The sequence below is a fragment of the Triticum urartu genome, chromosome 5A (assembly GCF_056163025.1).
Source record: "Triticum urartu cultivar PI428250 chromosome 5A, HENAU_Tu73, whole genome shotgun sequence".
Lineage (NCBI taxonomy): Eukaryota > Viridiplantae > Streptophyta > Magnoliopsida > Poales > Poaceae > Triticum > Triticum urartu.
In genome coordinates this window covers 373,272,366-373,283,292 of record NC_141877.1, presented here as the reverse complement: position 1 = coordinate 373,283,292, position 10,927 = coordinate 373,272,366, and positions in this window count along the sequence as shown.

The window sequence follows — 10,927 nt, the reverse complement described above, 5'->3', positions numbered from 1 at the left end:
AGATGACCACCGGAGAGGGATTCCCCCTCCGGCAGGGTGCCGGAACGGGTCTAGATTGGCTTTCGGTGGCTACGGAGGCTTCTGGCGGCGGAACTCCCGATCTATTGTGCTCCCGGATGTTTTTAGGGTATATGGAGATATATAGGCGGAAGAAGTATGTCAGGGGAGCCACGAGGGGCCCACGAGGGTGGAGGGCGCCCCCCCTACCTCGTGGCCTCCTCGAAGCTTCCCTTACGTGGACTCCAAGTCTTCTCGGCTTCTTCTGGTCCAAAAATAGGTTCCGTGAAGTTTCAGGTCAATTGGACTCCGTTTGATTTTCCTTTTCTTCGAAACCCTAAAATAGGCAAAAAAAAACATAAACTGGCACTGGGCTCTAGGTTAATAGGTTAGTCCCAAAAATAATATAAAAGTGCATAATAAAGCCCATAAACATCCAAAGTTGATATTATAATAGCATGGAACAATAAAAAATTATAGATACGTTGGAGACGTATCATTGAGCAATTGACAGAATTGAGCATAGTTATGAGAATATCTAGGTATGATCATGTATATAGGCATCACGTCCGAGACAAGTAGACCGACTCCTGCATGCATCTACTACTATTACTCCACACATCGACCGCTATCCAGCATGCATCTAGAGTATTAAGTTCATAAGAACAGAGTAACGCTTTAAGCAAGATGACATGATGTAGAGGGATAAATTCATGCAATATGATAAAAAAACCATCTTGTTATCCTCGATGGCAACAATACAATACGTGCCTTGCTGCCCCTACTGTCACTGGGAAAGGAAACCGCGAGATTGAACCCAAAGCTAAGCACTTCTCCCATTGCAAGAAAGATCAATCTAGTAGGCCAAACCGAACTGATAATTCGAAGAGACTTGCAAAGATAACCAATCATACATAAAAGAATTCAGAGAAGATTCAAATATTGTTCATAGATAAACTTGATCATAAACCCACAATTCATCTGTCTCAACAAACACACCGCAAAAGAAGATTACATCGAATAGATCTCCACAAGAGAGGGGGAGAACTTTGTATTGAGATCCAAAAACAGAGAAGAAGCCATCTAGCTAATAACTATGGACACGAAGGTCTGAGGTAAACTACTCACACATCATCGGAGAGGCTATGGTGTTGATGTAGAAGCCCTCTATGATCGATGCCCCCTCCGGCAGAGCTCCGGAACAGGCCCCAAGATGGGATCTCGTCGATACAAAAAGTTACTGCAGTGGAATTAGGGTTTTGGCTCCGTCTCTGATCGTTTGGGGGTACGTAGGTATATATAGGAGGAAGAGTACGTCGGTGGAGCAACAGGGGCCACGAGGGTGGATGGAGCGCCTGGGGGGAGGGGTGGGCGCACCCCCTACCTCGTGGCTTCCCTGTTGGTTGCCTGACGTAGGGTCCAAGTCTCCTGGATCATGTTCGTTCCGAAAATCACGTTCCCTAAGGTTTCATTCCGTTTGGACTCTGTTTGATATTCTTTTTCTGCGAAACTCTGAAATAGGCAAAAAAAAACAACAATTCTGGGCTGGGCCTCCGGTTAATAGGTTAGTCCCAAAAATAGTATAAAAGTGAATAATAAAGCCCAATAATGTCCAAAACAGAAGATAATATAGCATGGAGCAATCAAAAATTATAGATACGTTGGAGACGTATCAAGCATCCCCAAGCTTAATTCCTGCTCGTCCTCGAGTAGGTAAATGACAAAAACAGAATTTTTGATGTGGAATGCTACTAGGCATAATTTCAATGTAATTCTTCTTAATTGTGGCATGAATATTCAGATCCGAAAGATTCAAGATAAAAGTTTAATATTGACATAGAAATAATAATACTTCATGCATACTAACTAAGCAATTATGTCTTCTCAAAATAACATGGCCAAAGAAAATTCATCCCTACAAAATCATATAGTTTAGTCATGCTCCATTTTCGTCACACAAGAATGCTCTCATCATGCACAATCCCGATGACAAGCCAAGCAATTGTTTCATGCTTTAGTAATCTCAAACTTTATAAACCTTCACGCAATACATGAGCGTGACGCATGGATATAGCACTATGGGTGGAATAGAGTATAATGACAGGGGTTATGTGGAGAAGACAAAAAAGGAGAAAGTCTCACATCAACGAGGCTAATCAATGAGCTATGGAGATGCCCATCTATTGATGTTAATGCAAGGAGTAGGGATTGCCATGCAACGGATGCACTAGAGCTATAAATGTATGAAAGCTCAACAAAAGAAACTAGTGGGTGTGCATCCAACTTGCTTGCTCACGAAGACCTAGGGCACTTGAGGAGGCCCATTGTTGGAATATACAAGCCAAGTTCTATAATGAAAAGTTCCCACTAGTATATGAAAGTGACAAAACAAGAGACTCTCTATCATGAAGATCATGGTGCTACTTTGAAGCACAAGTGTGGAAAAAAAGGATAGTAGCATTGTCCCTTTTCATTTTGTTGGGCCTTCTTTTTTTGACCTTTCTCTTTTTTTATTGGGACAATGCTCTATTAAATTATGATCATCACACTTCTATTTATTTACAACTCGATACTAGACAAGGTATGACTCTATGAATGCCTCCGGCGGTGTACCGGGATATGCAATGAAACAAGAGTGACATGTATGAAAGAATTATGAACGGCGGCTTTGCCACAAATACTTTGTCAACTACATGATCATGCTAAACAATATGACAATGATGAACGTGTCATGATAAACGGGATGGTGGAAAGTTGCATGGCAATATATCTCGGAATGGCTATGGAAATGCCATAATAGGTAGGTATGGTGGTGTTGGGAACGTAGTAATTTCAAAAAAAATCCTACGCACACGCAAGATCATGGTGATGCATAGCAACGAGAGGGGAGAGTATGTCCACGTACCCTCGTAGACCAGAAGCGGAAGCGTTAGCACAACGCGGTTGATGTAGTCGTACGTCTTCACGATCCGACCGATCAAGTACCGAACGCACGGCACCTCCGAGTTCTGCACACGTTCAACTCGATGACGTCCCTCGAACTCTGATCCAGCCGAGCTTTGAGGGAGAGTTCCGTTAGCACGACGGCGTGGTCACGATGTTGATGTTCTACCGTCGCAGGGCTTCGCCTAAGCACCGCTACGGCATTATCAAGGTGGACTATGGTGGAGAGGGGCACCGCACACGGCTAAAAGATCCAAGAGATCAATTGTTGTGTTTAGAGGTGCCCCCTGCCCCCGTATATAAAGGAGGGAGGGAGAGGCCGGCCCTAGAGGGGGCGCGCCAAGTGTGGGGAGTCCTACTAGGACTCCCAAGTCCTAGTAGGATTCCCCTTTCCTTTCCGGAGTATGAGAGAAGGAAAGAGGGGGAGAGGGAAAAGGGAAACGGGGCTGCACCCCTTGTCCAATTCGGACCAGAAGGGGGGCGTGCGCCTCCTTCCTTTTGGCCTCTCTCCTCTATTCCCGTATGGCCTAATAAGGCCCAATACTTCTCCCAGTGAATTCCCGTAACTCCCCGGTACTCCAAAAATACCCGAATCACTCGGAACCTTTCCGATGTTCGAATATAGTCGTCCAATATATCGATCTTTACGTCTCGACCATTTCGAGACTCCTCTTCATGTCCCCGATCTCATACGGGACCCCGAACTACCTTCGGTACATCAAAAACCATAAACTCATAATATAACCGTTATCAAACTTTAAGCATGCGGACCCTACGGGTTCGAGAACTATGTAGACATGACCGAGACACGTCTCCGGTCAATAACCAATAGCGGAACCTGGATGTTCATATTGGCTCCTACATGTACTACGAAGATCTTTATCGGTCAAACCGCATAACAACATATGTTGTTCCCTTTGTCATCGGTATGTTACTTTCCCGAGATTCGATCGTCGGTATCTCAATACCTAGTTCAATCTCGTTACCGGCAAGTCTCTTTACTCGTTTCGTAATACATCATCCTGCAACTAACTCATTAGTTGCAATGCTTGCAAGGCTTAAGTGATGTGTATTACCGAGTGGGCCCAGAGATACCTCTCCGACAATCGGAGTGACAGATCCTAATCTCGAAATACGCCAACCCAACAAGTACCTTCGGAGACACCTGTAGAGCACCTTTATAATCACCCAGTTACGTTGTGACGGTTGGTAGCACGTAAAGTGTTCCTCTGGTAAACGGGAGTTTCATAATCTCATAGTCATAGGAACATGTATAAGTCATGAAGAAAGCAATAGCAACAAACTAAACGATCAAGTGCTAAGCTAACGGAATGGGTCAAGTCAATCACATCATTCTCCTAGTGATGTGGTCCCGTTAATCAAATGACAACTCTTTGTCTATGGCTAGGAGACATAACCATCTTTGATCAACGAGCTAGTCAAGTAGAGGCATACTAGTGACACTCTGTTTGTTTATGTATTCACACATGTATCATGTTTCCGGTTAATACAATTCTAGCATGAATAATAAACATTTATCATGATATAAGGAAATAAATAATAACTTTATTATTGCCTCTAGGGCATATTTCCTTCAGTCTTGATCTATCTCTATAGATCTTGATGCTCAATGTGTAAGCAGCTTCATCGAGGTCTTTCTTTAAAAAAACTCCTTTCAAATACTCCTTTATGATTTCTAGAAAATTCTACATTCTTTCTGATCAACAATATGTCATTCACATATACTTATCAGAAATGTTGTAGTGCTCCCACTTACTTTCTTGTAAATACAGGCTTCACCGCAAGTCTATATAAAACCATATACTTTGATCACTTTATCAAAGCATATATTCCAACTCCGAGATGCTTGCACCAGTCCATAGATGGATCGCTGGAGCTTGCTCACTATGTTATCACCTTTAGGGTCGACAAAACCTTCTGGTTGCATCATATACAACTCTTCTTTTTAAGAAATCCATGAAGGAATACAGTTCTGACATCCATTTGCCAGATTTCATAAAATGCGGCAACTGCTAACATGATTCGGACAGACTTTTAAGCATCGATACGAGTGAGAAAATCTCATTGTAGTCAACACCATGAACTTGTCGAAAACACTTTGCGACAATTCGAGCTTCGTAGATACTAACACTACTATCAGCGTTCGTCTTCCTCTTGAAGATCCATTTATTCTTAATGACTCACCGATCAACGGGCAAGTCAATCAAAGTCCATACTTTGTTCTCATACATGGTTCCAATCTCGGATTTCATGGCCTCAAGCCATTTCGCGGAATCTGGGCTCATCATCGCTTCCTCGTAGTTCGTAGGTTAGTCATGGTCAATTAACATGACCTCCAGAACAGGATTACCGTACTACTCTGGTGCGGATTTCACTCTGGTTGACCTACGAGGTTCGGTAGTAACTTGATCTAAAGTTACATGATCATCATCATTAGCTTCCTCACTAATTGGTGTAGGAGTCACAGAAACAGATTTCTGTGATGATCTACTTTCCAATAAGGGAGAAGGTACAGTTATCTCATCAAGTTCTACTTTCCTCCCACTCACTTCTTTCGAGAGAAACTCCTTCTCTAGAAAGGATCCATTCTCAGCAACGAATGTCTTGCCTTCGGATCTGTGATAGAAGGTGTACCCAACTGTCTCCTTTGGGTATCCTATGAAGACACATTTGTCTGATTTGGGTTTGAACTTATCAGGATGAAACTTTTCCTTATAAGCATTGCAACCCCAAACTTTAAGAAAGACAACTTTGGTTTCTTGCCAAACCACAGTTCATATGGTGTCGTCTCAACGGATTTAGATGGTGCCCTTTTTAACGTGAATGTAGCTGTCTCTAATGCATAACCCCAAAACTATAGTGGTTAATTGGTAAGAAACATCATAGATTGCACTATATCCAATAATAGTACGGTTATGACGTTCGGACACACCATTATGCTGTGGTGTTCCAGGTGGCACGATTTTGTGAAACTATTCCATATTGTTTTAATTGAAGACCAAACTCGTAACTCAAATATTTGTCTCTGCGATCAGATCGTAGAAACTTTATTTTCTTGTCACGATGATTTTCCACTTCACTCTGAAGTTCTTTGAACTTTTCAAATGTTTTAGACTTATGTTTCATTAAGTAGATATACCCATATTTGCTCAAATCATCTGTGAAGGTCAGAAAATAACGATACCCGCCGCGAGCCTCAACACTCATCGGACTGCATACATCAGTATGTATTATTTCCAATAAGTCATTTGCTTGCTCCATTGTTCCAGAGAACAGAGTCATAGTCATCTTGCCCATGAGGCATGGTTCGCAAGCATCAAAATGATTCATAATCAAGTGATTCCAAAAGCCTATCAGCATGGAGTTTCTTCATGCGCTTTACACCAATATGACCTAAACGGCAGTGCCACAAATAAGTTGCACTATCATTGTTAACTTTGCATCTTTTAGCTTCAATATTATGAATATGTGTATCACTATGATCGAGATCCAACGAACCATTTTCATTGGGTGTATGACCATAGAAGGTTTTATTCATGTAAACAGAACAACAATTATTCTCTAACTTAAATGAATAACCGTTTTGCAATAAACATGATCAAACCATATTCATGCTCAACGCAAACACCAAATAACATTTATTTAGGTTTAACACTAATCCCAAAAGTATAGGGAGTGTGCGATGATCATATCAATCTTGGAACCACTTCCAACACACATCGTCACTTCACCCCTTAACTAGTCTCTGTTCATTTTGCAACTCCCGTTTCGAGTTACTACTCTTAGCAACTGAACTAGTATAAAATACTGAGGGGTTGCTATAAACACTAGTAAAGTACACGTCAATAACATGTATATCAAATATAGCATTGTTCACTTTGTCATCCTTCTTATCCGCCAAATACTTGGGGCAGTTCCGCTTCCAGTGACCAGTCACTTTGCAGTAGAAGCACGTAGTCTCAGCCTTAGGTCCAGACTTGGGCTTCTTCACTTGAGCAGCAACTTGCTTGTCGTTCTTCTTGAAGTTCCCTTTCTTTCCCTTTGCCATTTTCTTGAAACTAGTGGTCTTGTTAATCATCAACACTTGATGCTCTTTCTTGATTTCTACCTTCATCGATTTCATCATCATGAAAAGCTTGGGAATCGTTTTCGTCATCCCTTGCATACTATAGTTCATCACGAAGTTCTACTAACTTGGTGATGGTGACTAGAGAATTCTGTCAATCACTATTTTATCTGGAAGATTAACTCCCACTTGATTCAAGCGATTGTAGTACCCAGACAATCTGAACACATGCTCACTACTTGAGTTGTTCTCCATCTTTTAGCTATAGAACTTGTTGGAGACTTCATATCTCTCAACTCGGGTATTTGCTTGAAATATTAACTTCAATTCCTGGAACATCTCATATGATCCATGACGCTCAAAACGTCTTTGAAGTCCCAATTCTAAGATGTTAAGCATGGTGCACTAAACTATCAAGTAGTCATCATATTGAGCTAGCCAAACGTTCATAACGTCTGCATATGCTCCTGCAATAGGTCTGTCACCTAGCGATGCATCAAGGACATGATTCTTCTGTGCAGCAATGAGGATAATCCTCAGATCACGGATCCAATCCGCATCATTGCTACTAACATCTTTCAACTTAGTTTTCTCTAGGAACATATCAAAAATAAAATAGAGGAGCTAAACGCGAGCTATTGATCTACAACATAGATATGCTAATACTACCAGGACTAAGTTCATGATAAATTAAAGTTCAATTAATCATATTACTTAAGAACTTCCACTTAGATAGACATCCCTCTAATCATCTAAGTGATCACATGATCCAAATCAACTAAACCATAACTGATCATCACGTGAAATGGAGTAGTTTTCAATGGTGAACATCACTATGTTGATCATATCTACTATATGATTTACGCTCGACCTTTCGGTCTCAGTGTTCCGAGGCCATATCTGCATATGCTAGACTCGTCAAGTTTAACCTGAGTATTCTGCGTGTGCAAAACTGGCTTGCACCCGTTGTAGATGGACGTAGAGCTTATCACACCCGATCATCACGTGGTGTCTGGGCACGACGAACTTTGGCAATGGTGCATACTCAGGGAGAACACGTTTATCTTGAAATTTAGTGAGAGATCATCTTATAATACTACCGTCAATCAAAGCAAAATAAGATGCATAAAAGATAAACATCACATGCAATCAATATAAGTGATATGATATGGCCATCATCATCTTGTGCTTGTTATCTCAATCTCCGAAGCACCGTCATGATCACCATCGTCACCGGCGCGACACCTTGATCTCCATCGTAGCATCGTTGTCGTCTCGCCAACTATTGCTTCTATGACTATCGCTACCGCTTAGTGATGAAGTAAAGCATTACAGGGTGATTGCATTGCATACAATAAAGCAACTACCATATGGCTCCTGCCAGTTGCCGATAACTCGGTTACAAAACATGATCATCTCATACAATAAAATATAGCATCATGTCTTGACCATATCACATCACAACATGCCCTGCAAAAACAAGTTAGACGTCCTTTACTTTGTTGTTGCAAGTTTTACGTGGCTGCTACAGGCTGAACAAGAACCGTTCTTACCTACGCATCAAAACCACAATGATAGTTCGTCAAGTTAGTGCTGTTTTAACCTTCTCAAGGACCAGGCGTGGCCACACTCGGTTCAACTAAAGTTGGAGAAACTGACACCCGCCAGCCACCGGTGTGCAAAGCACGTCGGTAGAACCAGTCTCGCGTAAGCGTACGCGTAATGTCGGTCCGGGCTGCTTCATCCAACAATACCGCTGAACCAAAGTATGACATGCTGGTAAGCAGTATGACTTGTATCGCCCACAAATCACTTGTGTTCTACTCGTGCATATAACATCAACGAATAAAACCAGGCTCTGATGCCACTGTTGGGGAACGTAGTAATTTCAAAAAAAATCCTACGCACACGCAAGATCGTGGTGATGCATAGCAACGAGAGGGGAGAGTGTGTCCACGTACCCTCATAGACCGAAAGTGGAAGCGTTAGCACAACACAGTTGATGTAGTCGTACGTCTTCACGATCCGACCAATCAAGTACCGAACGCACGGCACCTCCGAGTTCTGCACACGTTCAACTCGATGACGTACCTCGAACTCCGATCCAGCCGAGCTTTGAGGGAGAGTTCCGTCAGCACAACGGCGTGGTGACGATGTTAATGTTCTACCATCGCAGGGCTTCGCCTAAGCACCGCTATGATATTATCGAGGTGGACTATGGTGGAGAGGGGCACCGCACATGGCTAAAAGATCCAAGAGATCAATTGTTGTGTCTAGAGGTGCCCCCTGCCCCCCTATATATAAAGGAGGGAGGGAGAGGCTGGCCCTAGAGGGGGCGCGCCAAGTGTGGGGAGTCCTACTAGGACTCCCAAGTCCTAGTAGGATTCCCCTTTCCTTTCCGGAGTAGGAGAGAAGGAAAGAGGGGGAGAGGGAAAAGGAAAAGGGGGCTGCACCCCTTGTCCAATTCGGACCAGAAGGGGGGCGCCCGCCTCCTTCCTTTTGGCCTCTCTCCTCTATTCCCGTGTGGCCCAATAAGGCCCAATACTTCTCCCGGTGAATTCCCGTAACTCCCCGGTACTCCAAAAATACCCGAATCACTCGGAACCTTTCCGATGTCCGAATATAGTCATCCAATATATCGATCTTTACATCTTGACCATTTCGAGACTCCTCGTCATGTCCTTGATCCCATCCGGGACTCCGAACTACCTTCGGTACATCAAAAACCATAACCTCATAATATAACTATTATCAAACTTTAAGCGTGCGGACCCTACGGGTTCGAGAACTATGTAGACATGACCGAGACACGTCTCCGGTCAATAACCAATAGTGAAACCTGGATGTTCATATTGGCTCCTACATATTCTATGAAGATCTTTATCGGTCAAACCGCATAACAACACACGATGTTCCCTTTGTCATCGGTATGTTACTTGCCCGAGATTCGATCGTCGGTATATCAATACCTAGTTCAATCTCGGTACCGGCAAGTCTCTTTACTCGTTCCGTAATACATCATCCCGCAACTAACTCATTAGTTGCAATGCTTGCAAGGCCTAAGTGATGTGTATTACCGAGTGGGCCCAGAGATACCTCTCCGACAATCGGAGTGACAAATCTGAAGGAAATATGCCCTAGAGGCAATAATAAAGTTATTATTTATTTCTTTATTTCATGATAAATGTTTATTATTCATGCTAGAATTGTATTAACCGGAAACATAATACATGTGTGAATACATAGGCAAAATAGTGTCACTAGTATGCCTCTACTTGACTAGATCGTTAATCAAAGATGGTTAAGTTTCCTAACCATAGACATGAGTTGTCATTTGATTAACGAGATCACATCATTAGGAGAATGATGTGATTGACTTGACCCATTCTGTTAGCTTAGCACTTGATCGTTTAGTTTGTTGCTATTGCTTTCTTCATGACTTATACATGTTCCTATGACTATGAGATTATGCAACTCCCGTTTACCGGAGGAACACTTTGTGTGCTACCAAACATCACAATGTAATTGGGTGATTATAAAGGTGCTCTATAGGTGTCTCCGAAGGTACTTGTTGGGTTGGCATATTTCGAGATTAGGATTTGTCACTCCGATTGTCGGAGAGGTATCTCTGGGCCCACTCGGCACTACACATCACTTAAGCCTTGCAAGCATTGCAACTAATGAGTTAGTTGCGGGATGATGTATTACGGAACGAGTAAAGAGACTTGCCGGCAACGAGATTGAACTAGGTATTGAGATGCCGAGGATAGAATCTCGGGCAAGTAACATACCGATGACAAAGGGAACAACGTATGTTGTTATGCGGTCTGACCGGTAAAGATCTTCGTAGAATATGTGGGAGCCAATATGAGCATCCAGGTTCCGCTATTGGTTATTGAC